Source organism: Bos javanicus, chromosome 14, assembly GCF_032452875.1.
Source record: "Bos javanicus breed banteng chromosome 14, ARS-OSU_banteng_1.0, whole genome shotgun sequence".
Taxonomy (NCBI): Eukaryota; Metazoa; Chordata; class Mammalia; order Artiodactyla; family Bovidae; genus Bos; species Bos javanicus.
In genome coordinates, this window is record NC_083881.1 from 41,990,056 (window position 1) to 42,006,305 (window position 16,250).

The following is a 16,250-nucleotide window of genomic DNA, read 5'->3' on the forward strand; positions in this document are numbered from 1 at the left end:
TACTCAACAAATAATTAGAATAAATGTCTGCCCTCCTGAAGCTCACACTATAGTTGAGACACATTTCCACACAGATCTATGAGAGAAAAATTCAGTTCAGAGATAAAGTTAATGTTTGAAAATAGTAAAAGTTGCATAAAATTGCACTGCAGAAAATAAATATTTGATTTCTATCACCTAATCAGTGCAATAAACTTTTAAGATTTCATTCCCAAATTATGCTGCACACACACATACACACGGAGATTTGATATAACTTAGATAGATGAGCTGTTTAATATAGTACAATGTACAAATAAATGAGCAAGTCAAAGTGTGTCATTTAGCTAAGCAATTATCTTGGTAAAGGTATTTATTGGCATTCTGTAGTATGAATTTCCTTCAGTTTGTGGAATTGAGATTACCCAGAAAAGGAGGTTGTATCTTAGTCTCCAGACCTAGGCAACACATTAGCCAGAGAGGAAGATCTCTGGGCAGATGTTCGTGGGCTTTGAACAAGAGTGCATTGGAATTTCTAAGAATATGCTTTACAGAAGTGTACTCTAATATAGACTAATAGCCTAACAAAATAGGAGTTCTGATAAGAATATGATGAATTTTAATGGCAGAACTCCATAGAAAAAAGTGGGAAATAATATAAGAAACATGTTTGTGTATACTCAAGAAAAAAGCACATTGATACATACATATATTTATATATACGCATATGGGTACATGCTCAGTCACTCAATTGTGTATGACTCTTTGCAATTCCAGGGACTGTAGCCCACCAGGCTCCTCTGTCCATGGGATTTCCCAGCAAGAATACTCGAGTGTGTTGCCATTTCCTACTTCAAGGGATCTTCCCCACCCAGGGATGGAACCCACATATCTTGTACTGGCAGGTGGCTTCATTACAACTGAGCCACCTGGGAAGCCCATATATACACATATATATAACCTTAAGTTATTTTCCCCAAATATTGTATCATTTGAAAAAAAACAGAAAAGTAGTAGTAATCAAATTAACACTGGAAACCTAACAGGACTAAAGAAGTATCCTGTACTTTTTTGACTGTGAAACAAATAAAAATGGCCAAGGTAATGGTGTAGGTAATTTTTAACAGAACACATGTTTGCACTTTGGCTGCCATGATTCATTTTACACATTTCACTTGAGTAGGATGGTGTGACTATTATGACTGTCCCATTAAATTTCTAAGTTTTCTTTTACTCTGCATGCTCTTTGAAATCCATAAAACAATATATAACTGTGAATTTTAAGAGCATAAAAGCTATGTAAAAATAGCTATAGCTAGGGAGTGACAACTTAAACAGAACCTGCCTTCCCAGATGGCCCTAAATAAAATTCAGTAAGTCGTCAAATTTATTTAGGAAATATTTATTGAGCTTTTAGTAAGTTTAAGTCTCTGCATTTGATGCTGTAAGGAGTGAAAATTTTTAAAGACTTTTAAGAAATTTTTAAAATCTTTAATCAGTGAAACTGAATATACAATGGTGACCATGTTTTTTTCTATCAGCATTCCCAGACTTCCCCATCATGACTCCATTCCTCATTGGAAGAATTTTCCTTCTGTTTCCACTGTCTAATGAGAAGCTGCTTTTTGCTCAGCTGACTCTCAGGCCTTTGTAACAAAAGTGGGAGAATAGATCTAGACACAGGTTAAAGTGATGATAAGAGGAAAAAGAAAATTTATGAAGAATCCATACCATAATTGTTCTTTATTGAGTTAATGATTGAAGCAGACCAAAGAAAAGAACAAACAACTAAGTTATCCAGCTAACATGTTTAAGTCAATTTGTATAATAAAAAGCTATGAAATAGAGAATTAGAAAAAGCTGTGAAACTAGGTTTCTAGAAGTTTGGGGGGTTTGACAAGAGGCTTCAGTGAAGAGAAAAAGAGAGTTGTATCAGTGTAATGTGGACAAAAGACAGAAAAAAAGCAATTTTATAGGCTATTAGCTATAATAGCAATTAATTAGCTATCCTTTACTATTTTCAAAGAGATAAATGTAAATATTGGGAATACCTTTCAATCATTTCTGTGTTTCAGATGAGACTTCTTTTGAATGTGGCTCCACACAAAGAGAGGGCCACATGATACCCTACGTTTTATTGACATGTACTCATTTAATTGTAATGGTAAGACAAGTACATATATATTTGTAATAAATATCTAAGTATAATGAGCAAATAGTAGATGAACATGGAACATCCCATATAGATTCTTAGGGAGAAATGTCACTCAACAGGAAAGATCAAGTGAAGCACTGGAATGATTTTTTAAAATATATTTATGTATTGAAGAAAGAGAGATTAGACATTTTACATAGGAAACAAAATGACAGAAACAGAGGTCCACAGGTAAAAAAATATGCCATCATATGTATTTTTAAAAACTATCCAAATTAGCTAGAGCATACTCTGAGGAGACATATTTAGACAGATGCAGGAGTAGAAATCTGAGACCCCCAGAAAGGAAACCGGGGAAACCCAGGAGCTGATGAAAGTCACAGAGAACTCAGACCAGCTCCAAGAAATCGCTCATAGGGAAGAGTGTGGGCATCAGCACGTGTCCCCGGCACAAAGACCCCAAGATACAGCTGGGATCCATGCCAAAGTGCCTACCATAGAAACAGAAGAATTCTGAAAGTTAGAGTTAAGTTTTTACAGGCAGGCTTAGAGTTTCAAGATAAAAACAGACACAAGGACTTACATCAAGGTTAAGAATCCAACAGCTGAAAGAAACAGACGTCAGAGGAAAAATGAGAAGCAGGAGAGATGCGTGCAACCAGGCATAGACAGGATCCCGCCCAGGAAAGCAGCTGCCACTGTCCTTTATCCATGTTTCTGCTCGTGCCCTGAAGTACCCTTCAGTTTTATAGACTCCATACCTCTCAGCTGACAACATGTGGTGCAAGTACAAGGGAGAAATGTCTTTTAGCATCATGTATGGGGGAAGAAGACTCGATCTTCTCTCAGGGCAATAGTAACTATCATGTTCTGAACATGCACTGCATGTTTGATTACATGAACCCCATTTCTCATGACCTCTTTGAAGTGAGTAATCTCTCTCCTACGAATGACCAGCGTAAGGCTCAGAGAAGTCAGGTGGCTTGTCCAAGATCACGTAGCATTTGTGTTGTAAAGCCAAGACTGAAATCTATGTCCATCTTCTCTGACATTTCCCATGCTTTTCCAACTCTACAAGTGCTGTCTAGTAGAAAAATAATGCAAGCCAAAATGCAATTTTTTTACATTTTCTAGTAGCCAAATTAAAATGAAAAGAAAGCAGTAAAATGACCCAATATATCAATATTTTTAAAATGTCCATTAATATCTAGTCAATATAAAAATCAGTGATACATTCTTTTTTTGCTTTGTTTTGGTGCCAATTCTTCAAAATCCAGTGTCTGCTTTACACACATATCTCAAATCAGGCTAGCTACATTTCAAGTGGTCTGACTTCCATATTATCACATCACAAATCATATACTCTATTTTCCTTTTCAAGGATTAAAAAGAGAAAGGGTTCACTTTGGGGACACAGGGGTATATAGCTATATGTATATATAGGGGTATGCTAAGTTGCTTCAGTCGTGTCTGACTCTTTGACACCCTGTGGACTTTAGCCAGCCAGGTTCCTCTGTCTATGGGATTCTCCAGGCAAGAATACTGGAGTGGATTGCCATTTCCTTCTCCAATATAGGTATATATACATATAAAGGGCTTCCCTGATGGCTCAGCTGGTAAAGAATCTACCTGCAACGTGGGAGACCGTGATTCAATCCCTGGGTTGGAAAGATCCCCTGGAGAAGGGAACGGCTACCCACTCCAGTGTTCTGGCCTGGAGACCTCCATGGACAGAGGAGCCTGGCAGGCTCCAGTTCACGGGGTTGCAAGAGTTAGATATGACTTGGCGACTAAACCAACAGCATATATATATGAAGATGATGCACCTATTTTCTCACCTGAGCTTCACCTTTCACCACCCTAATCATCAACAGATCAAATGGAAATTCTGTGAAGCCTGTAACACTAATTTCAATTTCCTCCTGAACAGGTTTTAATAGAAGTCCCAGGCTTACAGGGCTTCCCTCATAGCTAAGTTGGTAAAGAATCTGCCTGCAATGCAGGAGATGTGGGTTTGATCCAGGGAAGATCCCCTGGAGAAGGAATTGGCAACCCACTCTAGTATTCTTGCCTGGAGAATCCCATGGACAGAGGAGTCTGGAGGGCTACAGTCTATGGGGTCACATGATTTAATGACTAAACCACCACCACCCAGGCTTACACCCTTTTCCTCAGTACTTAATTCCCCAGACTTTTGCTCCAGCCCTTCTCATTACCAAACACAGTCTCTGGCCCAATAAATTCAATTCCTTGGAAACTGCATTTGTTTTTCCTAGTCATTGCTCTTCTTGCAGATTCAAGAGATTTAAAATACATTTCTAAGAAAATCCAAAATTTGTGTCCTCCACAGGTGTTCCTTCATTGGCTTAATCAAGGAAAACACATTAATTAAGACATTTCCTAACTCCAGCCAACCTGAGCAAAGAAAGCAAACTGCATCCCTGAGGCCCATGCTACAGTGAATTCTGAGTAAACAACTTCTCAGTGTGTTAAACACCCAACAGTATTCTGCCTGCCACTTGTTGGAATCACAATTGCTTCACAGTGTTGGGTTTTTTTTCTCCCTGTTCTCAGAACAGTGCCTTGTTGTACTTCCAGCCCATACAAGAATATTTTGAATGAGTCTGACTTTGCAAAGACAGCACTTGCAGCTGAAAATAGGAAAACATGACCATCTGTTCCCCGCTTCATATTCAATCTGACAATATCCTAATACAACTGTCTTCCTCTTTGACTCCATCCTACTCGGCAACCTGCCTCATTCCACCAGTTTCTCACTTAAGCTTCTTCACTTACATTGTGTCTCTCCACATTCCTCTCCTCCCACTCACCTATCACTACTTTCCTCTGTTTTATCACTTCATGATTCTTATAATCCTCAAGAATACCAAGTTAATTGCTTGCCATTTTCCATTCTTCCAACTCCAGATACTTCTTTCCCTCAATCCCTCTGTCTAGCACTTTCTGCACTCCTCAGCTACTACCTAACTTTTTATGGGAGAAACAAAAAAAAAAAAAAAGGAAAAGAGCTCCAAACCTAAGCTTCTAGGATCAACCTGAAGTTTGCCGGAAGTATGGAAATAAGCCCTACGTTTTGGGGAGGGACAGGGGCTTTCCAAGTGGCTCTAGTGGTAATAGAACCTGCCTGCTAATGTAGGAGGCATAAGATACGCGGGTTCGATCCCGGGGTGGGGAAGATCCCCTGGAGGAGGGTGTGGCAACCCACTCCAGCATTCTTGCCTGGAGAATCCCATGGACAGAGGAGCCTGGCAGTCCACAGTGTCTCAAAGAGTCAGACAGGACTGAAGGGACTTAGCACACACGCACCAACGCAAGCCCTGGGGAGGAACAGGGGCATAATGGAAAGTGGAGAGGAAGAACGCATAAATGACACCGGTGGCAAGAGTAATTTTCACCTCTGTGCATAGTCACTCAGTTGTGTCTGACTCTTTGTGACCCCATGGACTTCTTTGTACATGGGGATTCTCCAGGCAAGAATACTGGATGGAGTGGGTTCCCATGCCCTCCTCCGGGGGATCTACCCAATCCAGGGATCGAAACTGGTCTCCTGCATTACAGGCAGATTCTTCACTGTCTAAGCCACCTGGAAAGCCCCAATTTTTACCTCTATCACTACAGATTTCCAATGACTCATTTACCAACTATGGGAGAGATGATAGTAGAGGATACCAACTTCCATCACCACCAGAAATCAGAAATTTCACAAGTTGCCCAACTATCAGAGAGATACCTTGATTTTTTTCATCTATCCATTCAGTTGGACTCCAAATGACTGATAATTCTAGGAAACAGTTGGCAAATATACTTAGGAGAGATTGATTTTCATATCATGTACCCAGAACTTAGGCTTCTTCTTATTGACAAAATGTATAATTTTGCCCAATTTAATTATCTACTCTGAGTACCAGTTTTTTGTCAGCAAAAGGAAGTGATATAGCATCTCTTAAGGATGTCGAATAATAATAGATAATGGGAAAGTTGAAAGATTAGTTAATACACTTAAAGTTCTGAAAACAATGCCTTCAATTCAATATAAATATTAGCTATTAACATTGTTGTGTTGTTTTATGAAATATGTATTTATAGTCTAAGATAACTCAGAGAGAATAGTCTAACAGCTTACACTTCTTTACAGGCAGTCCTACTCAATGGCACAGAGGTTTTACTTATTTACTATTTGAACAAGTATGAATAAGTTCCTTCTACACATCAGATTCTTTCAGGATGCTAACTATACAATGGTTCAACCATAGGGATAATCTCCAACCATATGAAGCTTGAAGTGAAGTGAAGTTGCTCAGTCGTGTCCGACTCTTTGTGACCCCATGGACTGCAGCCCGCCAGGCTCCTCCGTCCATGGGATTTTCCAGGCAAGAGTACTGGAGTGGGTTGCCATTTCCTAGCAAATGAAATACTTAGAATATGTACTCTAATGCAGGAAAGTCAAATGTTGAGAAGCAAAATTTGAATTGGGAGGAAAGAGAAAAAGAGGGAGGAAAATCACTTCAGGACTGCCTTAGGGTCAGTTTAAGTTCAGCTCTAACTTTTTCTTATAACTGATACATTTGAAGTTTCACAGTGTCATAGATAGGGGACATTCATACTCATAATGCAATAAAGCACAAAGCCCTCAGGGAATGGCCTTGGGAGGACAGGGGGAATCACTGGACAGGCTCAGTCATTTGATGATGTTAATTTCTTACTGGCACCTCTGAAAGATGTTTTATTCTTTGCCTTCTAATTTAAGTACAGACAAAATTCCTTTCTCTTTGTTTCCCTTAGTAAAGCTGAGGCCAGGCAAAGAGTCTGATAAACACCAAGGAAATCAAAAAGAGGAAAAACAGAGAGAGTATAGATTAATTGGCTTATTAAAGGAAGGTTTCTTCTTTTCAGTCTGGTTAACTGCAATCCTAGATCTCCAGGTCTACCCATTACTCACGAGACCCTCTGAAGCAGAGGTGACCAACCTCCGGCACTGGTCTGTGACCTGTTATGAACCTGACTACGAAGCAGAAGGCAAGTGACGGGCAAGTGAGGGAAGCGTCCTTGCTGTCTATAGTTGCTCCCCAACACTCTCCCATCACCCCCAGATGGGACCATCTAGTTGCAGGAAAGCAAGCTTAGGGCTCCTACTGATTCTGCATTATGTGAGTTGTATAATTATTTCATTATATTTTACAATATAATAATGATAGGAATAAAATGATCAATAAACATAACGCACTTGAGTCACCCTAAAACCATTCCCCTCACCCCGGTCTGTGGAAAAATCATCTTCTGTGAGACCAGTCCTGGTGCCAAAAAGATTGGGGACCACCGACCTAAAGATAGATGAGACACTACCCCAAAAATTCTCCCTTGGAGACTCTTCTTCCTCTAGTCAGATATGTCATGAAAGCTATCTTTAATACATACCTATTTCCAGCATACAGTATTTTCTGCATGATTAATACTCAACGTTTTATTCATACATACCAAAGAAGTATTTTTCATTGATTTAAAAACAAAATAGGCCTGAAGCCCTCAAAATCACAGCTAGCATATATAGGGATTATGAAGCTATTTACTAAACCAGAAGAGCTGACTATTAAAATGTTATCACTGTTAATAATTTTTAAATAAAACGAATTCTCCTCTTTATCCTAAGTAAACTCTATATAATAGACATTTTGATTAGTCAAATATTTTCCATAATTGTCCTTGAATAAATATTTTTGTTAAATAAAGCATGTTCCTCAGATAGGAAAATCAAGTTATTTAACAATAATTAAATCATCACTCATAAATCTCAAGTGTAAAATAAAACAACTATATTTTTATTTCTGTCTATATCATATTTCTGTAAATATCGATAAATGATAAGTAATAGATTTCTGCCTCCTGGTGGCCATTTGCGGTTCTAAAAGAAAAAATAGCCTGTGTTTCTTAAAACACAACAAAGAGATTTTGTTTTAGAATTTTGTTTAAAAGGCTACTCATTCTGGAAAGCAATGGTAGGTCAGCTTGGTACCAAGAAGGGAAAAAGTCAGCAGTGGCAGCCAAGGACATGAGTGCCTTCCCAGGGCACCGTGAAACACAGTTCCCCCTTTTCACTCCATTGGCTTGTAGGTTATAAACATATGCACATAAACTCAAGTCCTCAGGAAACCAGTTTTGATCAAACAGAAATGTTTACCAGGTAATTCTAATACATTTATCACAAATATCTTCCCTTAAGCCTCACAGCCCTGTTACAGTATGGTTTGCCTTTAGCCAAATGGAATAATCTTTATGGAGTATTCTTTATATGTATTTTCCTGCAGTAAGGTCTCTTTTGTCAATCAGATATGGCCACAGAAAGGTATGCTTCTTTGTTTGGTTAAGTTGCTTCACTTGGCAATAAAATAAAACCTTTGGGAAATATCAAACATGCCTTGACAGGAACATAGCATTGCTTACTAAAATTATATGTAAGAAATGCAGGAGGTTGGTCAAAATAAAAATTTACTGAGGTGATTTAAAACCAGGATTTATCAAAAGCTGAGTCAAATTTTGAAGTGTTTCCTCAGTAGAAATAATAGTGAAATATGTTGCATGTCATGTCACTAACATTTAACTAATAAATAATTAACTTAAATATTTATAAGCTTATGATACAAAATGTTTTTTGACTAGAAGGAACATGTTTCAATTGACAATCTTTGCAGCTAAAATTAATCTGTAAAATTCTGTAACTTTGAAATTGTTATATAAATTAACTCAAGACTAATTAGACTCCTTGGAGAAGGCAATGGTATCCCATTCCAGTAGTCTTGCCTAGAAAATCCCATGGATGGAGGAGCCTGGTGGGCTGCAGCCCATGGGGTCGCTAAGAGTTGGCATGACTGAGCGACTTCACTTTCACTTTTCTCTTTCATGCATTGGAGAAGGAAATGGCAACCCACTCCAGTGTTCTTGCCTGGAGAATCCCAGGGATGGGGGAGCCTGGTGGGCTGCCGTCTATGGGGTTGCACAGAGTCGGACACGACTGAAGCGACTTAGCAGCAGTAGCAGCAATTAGACTCCTAAATCATGTTTTGGTTTTTTTTTTTTTTTTTGCAATATGAGGGTTTAGTTGGTAAAGAAAATATTTATAATTTATTCTACATATCTCACAGTATTCCTTTGATTAGTGCTGGTCTGCAAAAGGGAAAGAATCGAATGCATATCATTTTAAGCATAAGTAATAAACATAATAAGTTAACTGAATCCAAATTACTAAACTTACTTGTATGTAAAATATTTTGTTAAACACTAGTGAAATTTGTTTGTCTTTTAAACTACTGTTTTAAAAGACTGGACTGTAACCTACCATGCTTCTCCATCCATGGGATTTTCCAGGCAAGACTACTGGAGTGGGTTGCCATTTCATCCTCCAAGGGATCTTCCTGACCCAGGGATCGAACCTGGGTCTCCCGCATTGTAGGCAGACGCTTTACCATCTGAGCCACCAGGGAAGTCTGTATGTAAAATATTTTGTTAAACACTAGTGAAATTTGTTTGTCTTTTAAACTATTGTTTTGAAATATAAAAGGATTGCATTTCCATTGAAGAACGTCCTCTTATACAGTTAAAGAAACAATGAATTCATGAGAAGAAATAATACACTTGACATATAAGGACAACTTTCATTTATCATGACAGCTCTTTAGTATACTTTAATATACATTTTAATTTTAGAGTCTGGGAGTATAGATGAGGGAGTTGGTGATGGACAGGGAGGCTTGGCGTGCTGCAGTCCATGGGGTTGCAAAGAGTTGGACATGACTGAGTGACTGAACTGAACTCACATTTTAATTTTAAAAATGTTAATAGAAATATTTAAACATATATCAAGTAAGAAGTAGTATGATGAACTCCTATCTAGTCATTATCCAGCTTCAACATTATCAGTTCTTGGGGAATCTAGTCTCATCTACATTCCCAGACTCTAAAACACAATGGGATTACTTTGAGGAAGATTCAGACATCATATTGTCTTCATTTTAAATACTTCATTTTAATACTTTCATTTTAATGAATTTTAAATACTTCACTTAATACTTCATTTTAAATACTTCAGTTTGCATTTCTAACAAAAATTGTTTTATATATTATTACTGCAGCATTATTACAACTAAAGAAAAAGAATAATGTCTTATTATCAAATTGTCACTACTCCACTTTTTTTTTTTTTTTAAACGGTTGGGAGATATTTATTTTCTTTAAACAAGGTCATAAATAACAAAGAAACAAAGAAGTTCCCAAACTTCAGACCCTGAAGCAGGACAGGGATAGGAAGTTGTGGGGTCAAAAGGTGGAGGGGGCTTCGCATCACCTAAGACAGTCACAGAGAAGATGGGCTGCAGGAGACTGCCCCTTCCTTGGAAATGGCGTGCCTGGGCAGCAGGGAGGCTGGAGTGCTGTGATGAGGCAGCTGGAAGAGGGCAAATGTTGAGGATGCTGGACTGGACTGTTTCTATGAAGGATGACATGGAAACCACAAACGACTAAGATAAGCTGTGGGTCTAGAAAAGGCAAGCGGGCACTCTGCATACCTCCAGGGACCAACTATGAAAATGGTTAAATCTGCTTCTTAAAAAGAACTCCACGGGCCTTAGCCTGTGGCTTTGTATGTGGGCTGTAGTCAACCTGGGTTGCTTTATGGCAGGTGAGGGCTCAAGAGGCCCCTGGAGCAGCCTGGCCTCAGCCCAGGGCAGGTGCCCAGACATGTGGGAGTGGGACGTGGGCCCTCCCCAGATGGGAGGCCATGTGCTTGGACTGGCTGAGCCTGATTTTCAGGCTAGTTTCTTGTGATGCTATCCACCACCCCTCCCTCTACCTAAGGATGAGATCCTGACCTCTCTGGGTCTTCCAAGCCTAGAAGAATAAGAAGGGGATAAAAAGGTATCTGACTGGTGTTTTATTTAAAAGGGAAAAATAAAGACCATCTTGCACATGGTCTAGCCCATGAGGCAGGGCAGGACCATGGCAAGAACAATCTCAAGCAATGGAGGTCCCTGTACCTGGGGAAACATGGGGAGTCATAAAATGACTCTATTGTTAGTTTGAATCTGCATTCATAAAAGGTCCATATATTATAATTTTGAGAAGTCTCTTAAAGTTCCTTTTTAATTATTTAGAATAGCTTTAAATTTGTAGATTGAGCTGACAGTACAGAGAGTCCCTGTCCAAAACCGGCACAGTTTCAAACCCTATTACTAACATCTTACACTATTTCGATTGTTGTTGTTCAGTCACTCAGTCATGTCTGACTGTTTGAGACCCCATGGATTGCAGCATGCCAGGCTTCCCTGTCCTTCACCATCTCGCAGAGCTTGTTCAAACTCATGTCCATTGAGTCAGTGATGCCATCCAACAATCTCATCTTTTGTCGGATCTTACACTATTATGATACATTTGTTCAAATTAACAAATATTGATACATTATTAAGGACTAAAGTTTATATATTTATTCAGATTTCCTGGTTTTTACCTAATGTCATTTCTCTATTCTGGGATTTTATTCAGGATATCACATTATGTATACATATTGTCAGATCTCCTGAAGCACTTCTAGCTTTTGGCAGTTTTTTTAGACTTATCCTTCTTTTAAATGATTTAATTTCAATGAGTACTGGTCAGGTATTTTGAAAATATCCCTTAGTTGAAATTTGTCTCTGATGTTTTTCTCGGGGTTAGACTCAGGTTCTGGGTTTTGAGAGAGAAGATCATAAAGGTGAAGTGCCATTTTCATCACATGGTATCAACATATGCCACATATTTGATGTCATGTTGATGTCGACTTTGATTTCCAGGCAGAAGTTCTTTCTGTCAGGTTTCTTCTTTGAAAAGTTATTCTTATTCTTTCCCATCTCTATGCTGTACCCTTTAGAAAGAAGATGTGTGATATTTAGAAAGAAGATGTGTGATCATCATGTACAAGCCCACGCGAAGGAGTGGAGAGTGATATATCCACTCCTTTAAGGGCTGGAGTGTCTATAATTCACTTGGGATTCTGCATGGAGATTTGTCTCTTTTCCCTCATGCATTTATTTATTCCATATTCATGGGTCATATATATTTATCTTATATTTTGGGTTATATTCTAAATAATTTGATATGTAATTCATGCATGTATGGGTGCTCAGATGTGTCCAATGCTCTGCGACTATGGACTGTATAACATATAGATTGTAGTCTGCCAGGTTCCTCTGTCCATGGGTTTATCCAGGCAAGAATACTGAAGTGAGTTGCCATTTCCTCCTCCTGGGGGTCTTCCTGACCCAGGGATCAAACCAGGGTCTCCTGCATTGGCATGCGGATTCTTTACCTTTGAGCCACCTGGGAAGCCCTGTATATAATAAATAATGCAAAACAAAACTGTTTTGTTTATTACTCAAATAGTTTCCAGCTTTGGTCACCGTGGATTCTCTCTATTGTCTCCTGTGCTTCTTTGACTTATTTTCTCAATGTGGAGTTTTTTTGAGGGCTTTCTTCCTTTCTGGAATTTCAAGATGATTTAGGAATAGTTTGTGTATTTCCTGCCCCGTCTCAAAAATCTGTCATTTCTCCAAGAATCCCTGGCTGTTTTATGGGAGAAGAGGATTAGAAACTAAGATCTGGGTGCTAAATGTGCACATTGCCACTGTAGTCTCCTAAATTTGTAACGATTTTTTAAATTTGCATACATTAAACTTCAATCTTCGGGCTGTAAAGTTCTGTTTTTACAAATGTATAATGCTATATATTCAGTATTGCAATATTGTATACAGTAGTTTTGCCACTCTAAAAATCACCTGTGCTTCACCTATTCAAGTCCCCAGCCCCTGAACTCCAAACAGCCATTGAAGTTTTTACTATATCTATAATTTTGCCTTTTCCAGAATGACATATAACTGAAATTGTATATTATAGTTCAAAGCCTTTTCAGACTGGCTGCATTCATTTAGCAATACGCATTTAAGCACTCTGCAGTTATCCATGTCTTTTCATGACTTAATAGCTCATTTCTTTTTATAGCTGAGTAATATGGCATTGTAGCCAGAGTTTGTTCATCCACTCACTTATTAGAGGTCATCTTGGTGGCTTCCAGCTTAGGCAATCATGAGTGAAACTCTTGTAAATATTTTTATGAAGGTCTTTGTGTGGACAAAAATTTTCACCTTAAGTTGGTAGACAACTAAAAGTATAATCACTAGATTATATAAACACTATATTTAGCTTTGTAAGAAAGCTGTCTTTCAAAGTGGTTGTTAACATTTTGTCTTCCCACCAGAAATGAATGAGAGTTCCTGGTGTTCTGGGTCCTCATCAGCATTTGGTAATTTAAGTTTTTTGAAATGCTGTCATTCTAATAGGTGTGTAGTACTTTCTCAGCTTCCTTATAAGTTGCAATTCCCTAATGACAAACAATTTTGAGTACCTTTTATATGCTAATTTAACATCTGTATGTCTTCTTTGGTGAGGTATCTACTCAGATTTATTGCCTACTTTCTAGTTGGGTTGTTTGTTTTCTATTTTTTGTTTTCAAGACTCCTTTCTGTATTTGGGACAGAAGTCCTTTGTAAGATAGGTGTTTTGCAAATATTTTCCCCAATATGTGGCTTCTTTTCCTTTTTTAAACAGTGTCTTTCATAGAGCAGAAATTTTTATTTTTAATAAAGTCTAAATTATGTACAACAGTATTTATAATTCTTCTCTCCCTTATACTATTGTTGTCATTCATTTCTTTTATTAATATGCTAAATTTATTCATATCCAAAATTGTTGCTATTATCACTTGAAGTTATCATTAAAAATAAGAAAAATAAAATAATTCTTAATAAGAATATAAGTAAAAGATAATATAAATACATTTACTTGTTAAATAAATAAAAATAAGTAAAAGGAAATAAATCTTATTAAGAATAAGAAAAGCTTTTGTTTTACCATCATTTATTCCTTCTCTTTCTCATGTTCTTCCTTTATGTAGATCCAAGTTTTTGTCCTTTATCATTTTCCTTCCCTCTGAATTCCTTTAGCTACTGTTTTTCTGAGAAAGTCTTTATTTGTCATTGATTTTTTGAAGGATAATTTCATTAGATACATAATTCTATGTTATTATTTATTTTTCTAATACTTTAAATATTTTTCAGGGGTGTTTGTTCTGAAAAACTAAAAATCCCATTTCAAGCTCTAAAGAATATTGGTGTTTCAATTTCACAAGACATAAATAATAATGAATTACAATTTAACATTTGATAAAGGCCTCCTTGAAAATAAGCCATAGAGGAAAGGCTGTTTCATGGCTTGCCTGAAATAATCCCTCATTGTGACCTAAAAAGCTTGGACTGGGTATGAAATTAAATACTCAATATGCAACAGACTCAAACCAAGTTACTCAATTTCCCATTAAAAAAAAAAATACCTTCTCAGAGTTATGATTAGTCTTTAAATTCTCAGCACTGAGAGAACAATATAAGAAATCACCCACAAGAAAAAATATTTCTCAGCTTTTACCCAAAATCACAGATGAATACATTGGGCAATGTTCCTTGTACACAGGCCCTCTGAATAAGTTCCTCTGAAAGTTAATATGAGGTCAGAAAGAATGCATTTTCTCAACATATTAAATACAGTATTTCCTTCCTGGAAAGCCAGCCTGAGACATAAGTGAAACATACAAAATCTAAATAAAACAAAACAAAAACAACAAACTAGAGATTCAGATAAAACCAAATAGAATGGTGAAACTGAGAGGGCTGCTCTGACCACCAATACCCATGACTCCAACATTCAAATGACTTCTTTCCCTAACAGGATTCTCAAGTGCACAATTTCACTTAGTATCATCGACTTTAACCCTAACCTACTGAATACAAACTGTTTGACACTTCCTGTGTGTTGTGAACAAAGAATGTCACCGGCCATTTCAATAAACTGTGGATGATCAAGCCATCAACCCAGTTGCCCCTTGTGGCACACCCTGGGGGGAATTGAGAATGGAGAAAAACAGGCTGCCTGCCACCAAGCCATCAGCCTCTGAAGCCACCCCCAGAGGTGCACCCTGAGGGGATTCAGGATGGAGAAAAACAGGAACCTGGCCCGAGAAAGTTAAGGTGCGTATCAGAAGATTAATTTCAATAAACTCAGACTCTTGCATCTCACCATCTCACACAGAAAAGCACTAAATTCATTAACTTGATGCATATGGTTTTCTTTAATTAGTGGTAATCTGTTCTTTAATGTTTTAATTGGTGGAAAATTGCTTTACAATGTTGTGTTGGTTTTCTGCTGTACAACAATAAAAATCAGTCACAGTTATATATATAGCCCCTCCTTCTGCAGCCTCCCTCCTCCCACCCATCCCACTCCTCTGGGTCGTCACAGAGCACCAGGTTGGACTCCCTGTGTTATACAGCAATCCCACTAGCTATCTATTTTACACATGATAGTGTACATATGTCAACGCTACTTTCTCAGTTCATTCTACCCTCTCCTTCCCTCGCTGTGTCCACAAGTTTGTTCTCTACTAGGTTCACCAGTGCCGTTTTTCTAGATTCCATGTGTATATGCATTAATATAGGATACTTGTTTTTCTCTTTTGACATGCTTCACTCTGTGTAAGAGGCTCCAGGTTCATCCAACTCACTACAACTGACTCAAACCCCTTCCTTTTTACGGCTGAGTAATATTCTATTGTATATGCGTGCCATGTCTTCTGTATCCATTCATGTGTTAATAGACATCTAGGTTGCTTCTGTGTCCTATTGTAAATATTGCAGCAATGAACACTGGGGTACATGCGTCTTTTAGAATTTTGGTTTTCCCATAGTGGGATTCCTGGGTCATATGGTGTGTGTGTGTGTGCGTGTGTGCTAAATTGCTTCTGTCATGTCCAACTCCTTGGGACCCCATGGACTGTAACCTGCCAGGTTCCTCTGTTTGTGAGATTCTCCAAGCAAGAACACTGGAGAGGGTTGCAATTTCTTTCTCCAGGGGATCTTTCCAACCCAGAGATGGAACTGGCATCTCTTCCGTCTCCTGCTTTGGCAGGTAGGTTCTTTACCCCCAGCACCACCTGGGCCATATGGTAGATTTAGTCCTATTTTCTTAT

The 16,250-nt window shown here is 38.1% G+C and overlaps 1 long non-coding RNA gene across 1 annotated transcript in view; it reads right to left on the bottom strand.

Moving 5' to 3' along the window:
• LOC133260561 (uncharacterized) overlaps positions 1-16,250 on the bottom strand; it is a 55,944-nt gene that overhangs the window by 10,967 nt on the left and 28,727 nt on the right. The window contains exon 3 of the long non-coding RNA XR_009740861.1: positions 9,486-9,633. This is a non-coding gene — a long non-coding RNA (uncharacterized LOC133260561). The remainder of the gene's footprint in view (positions 1-9,485; positions 9,634-16,250) is intronic.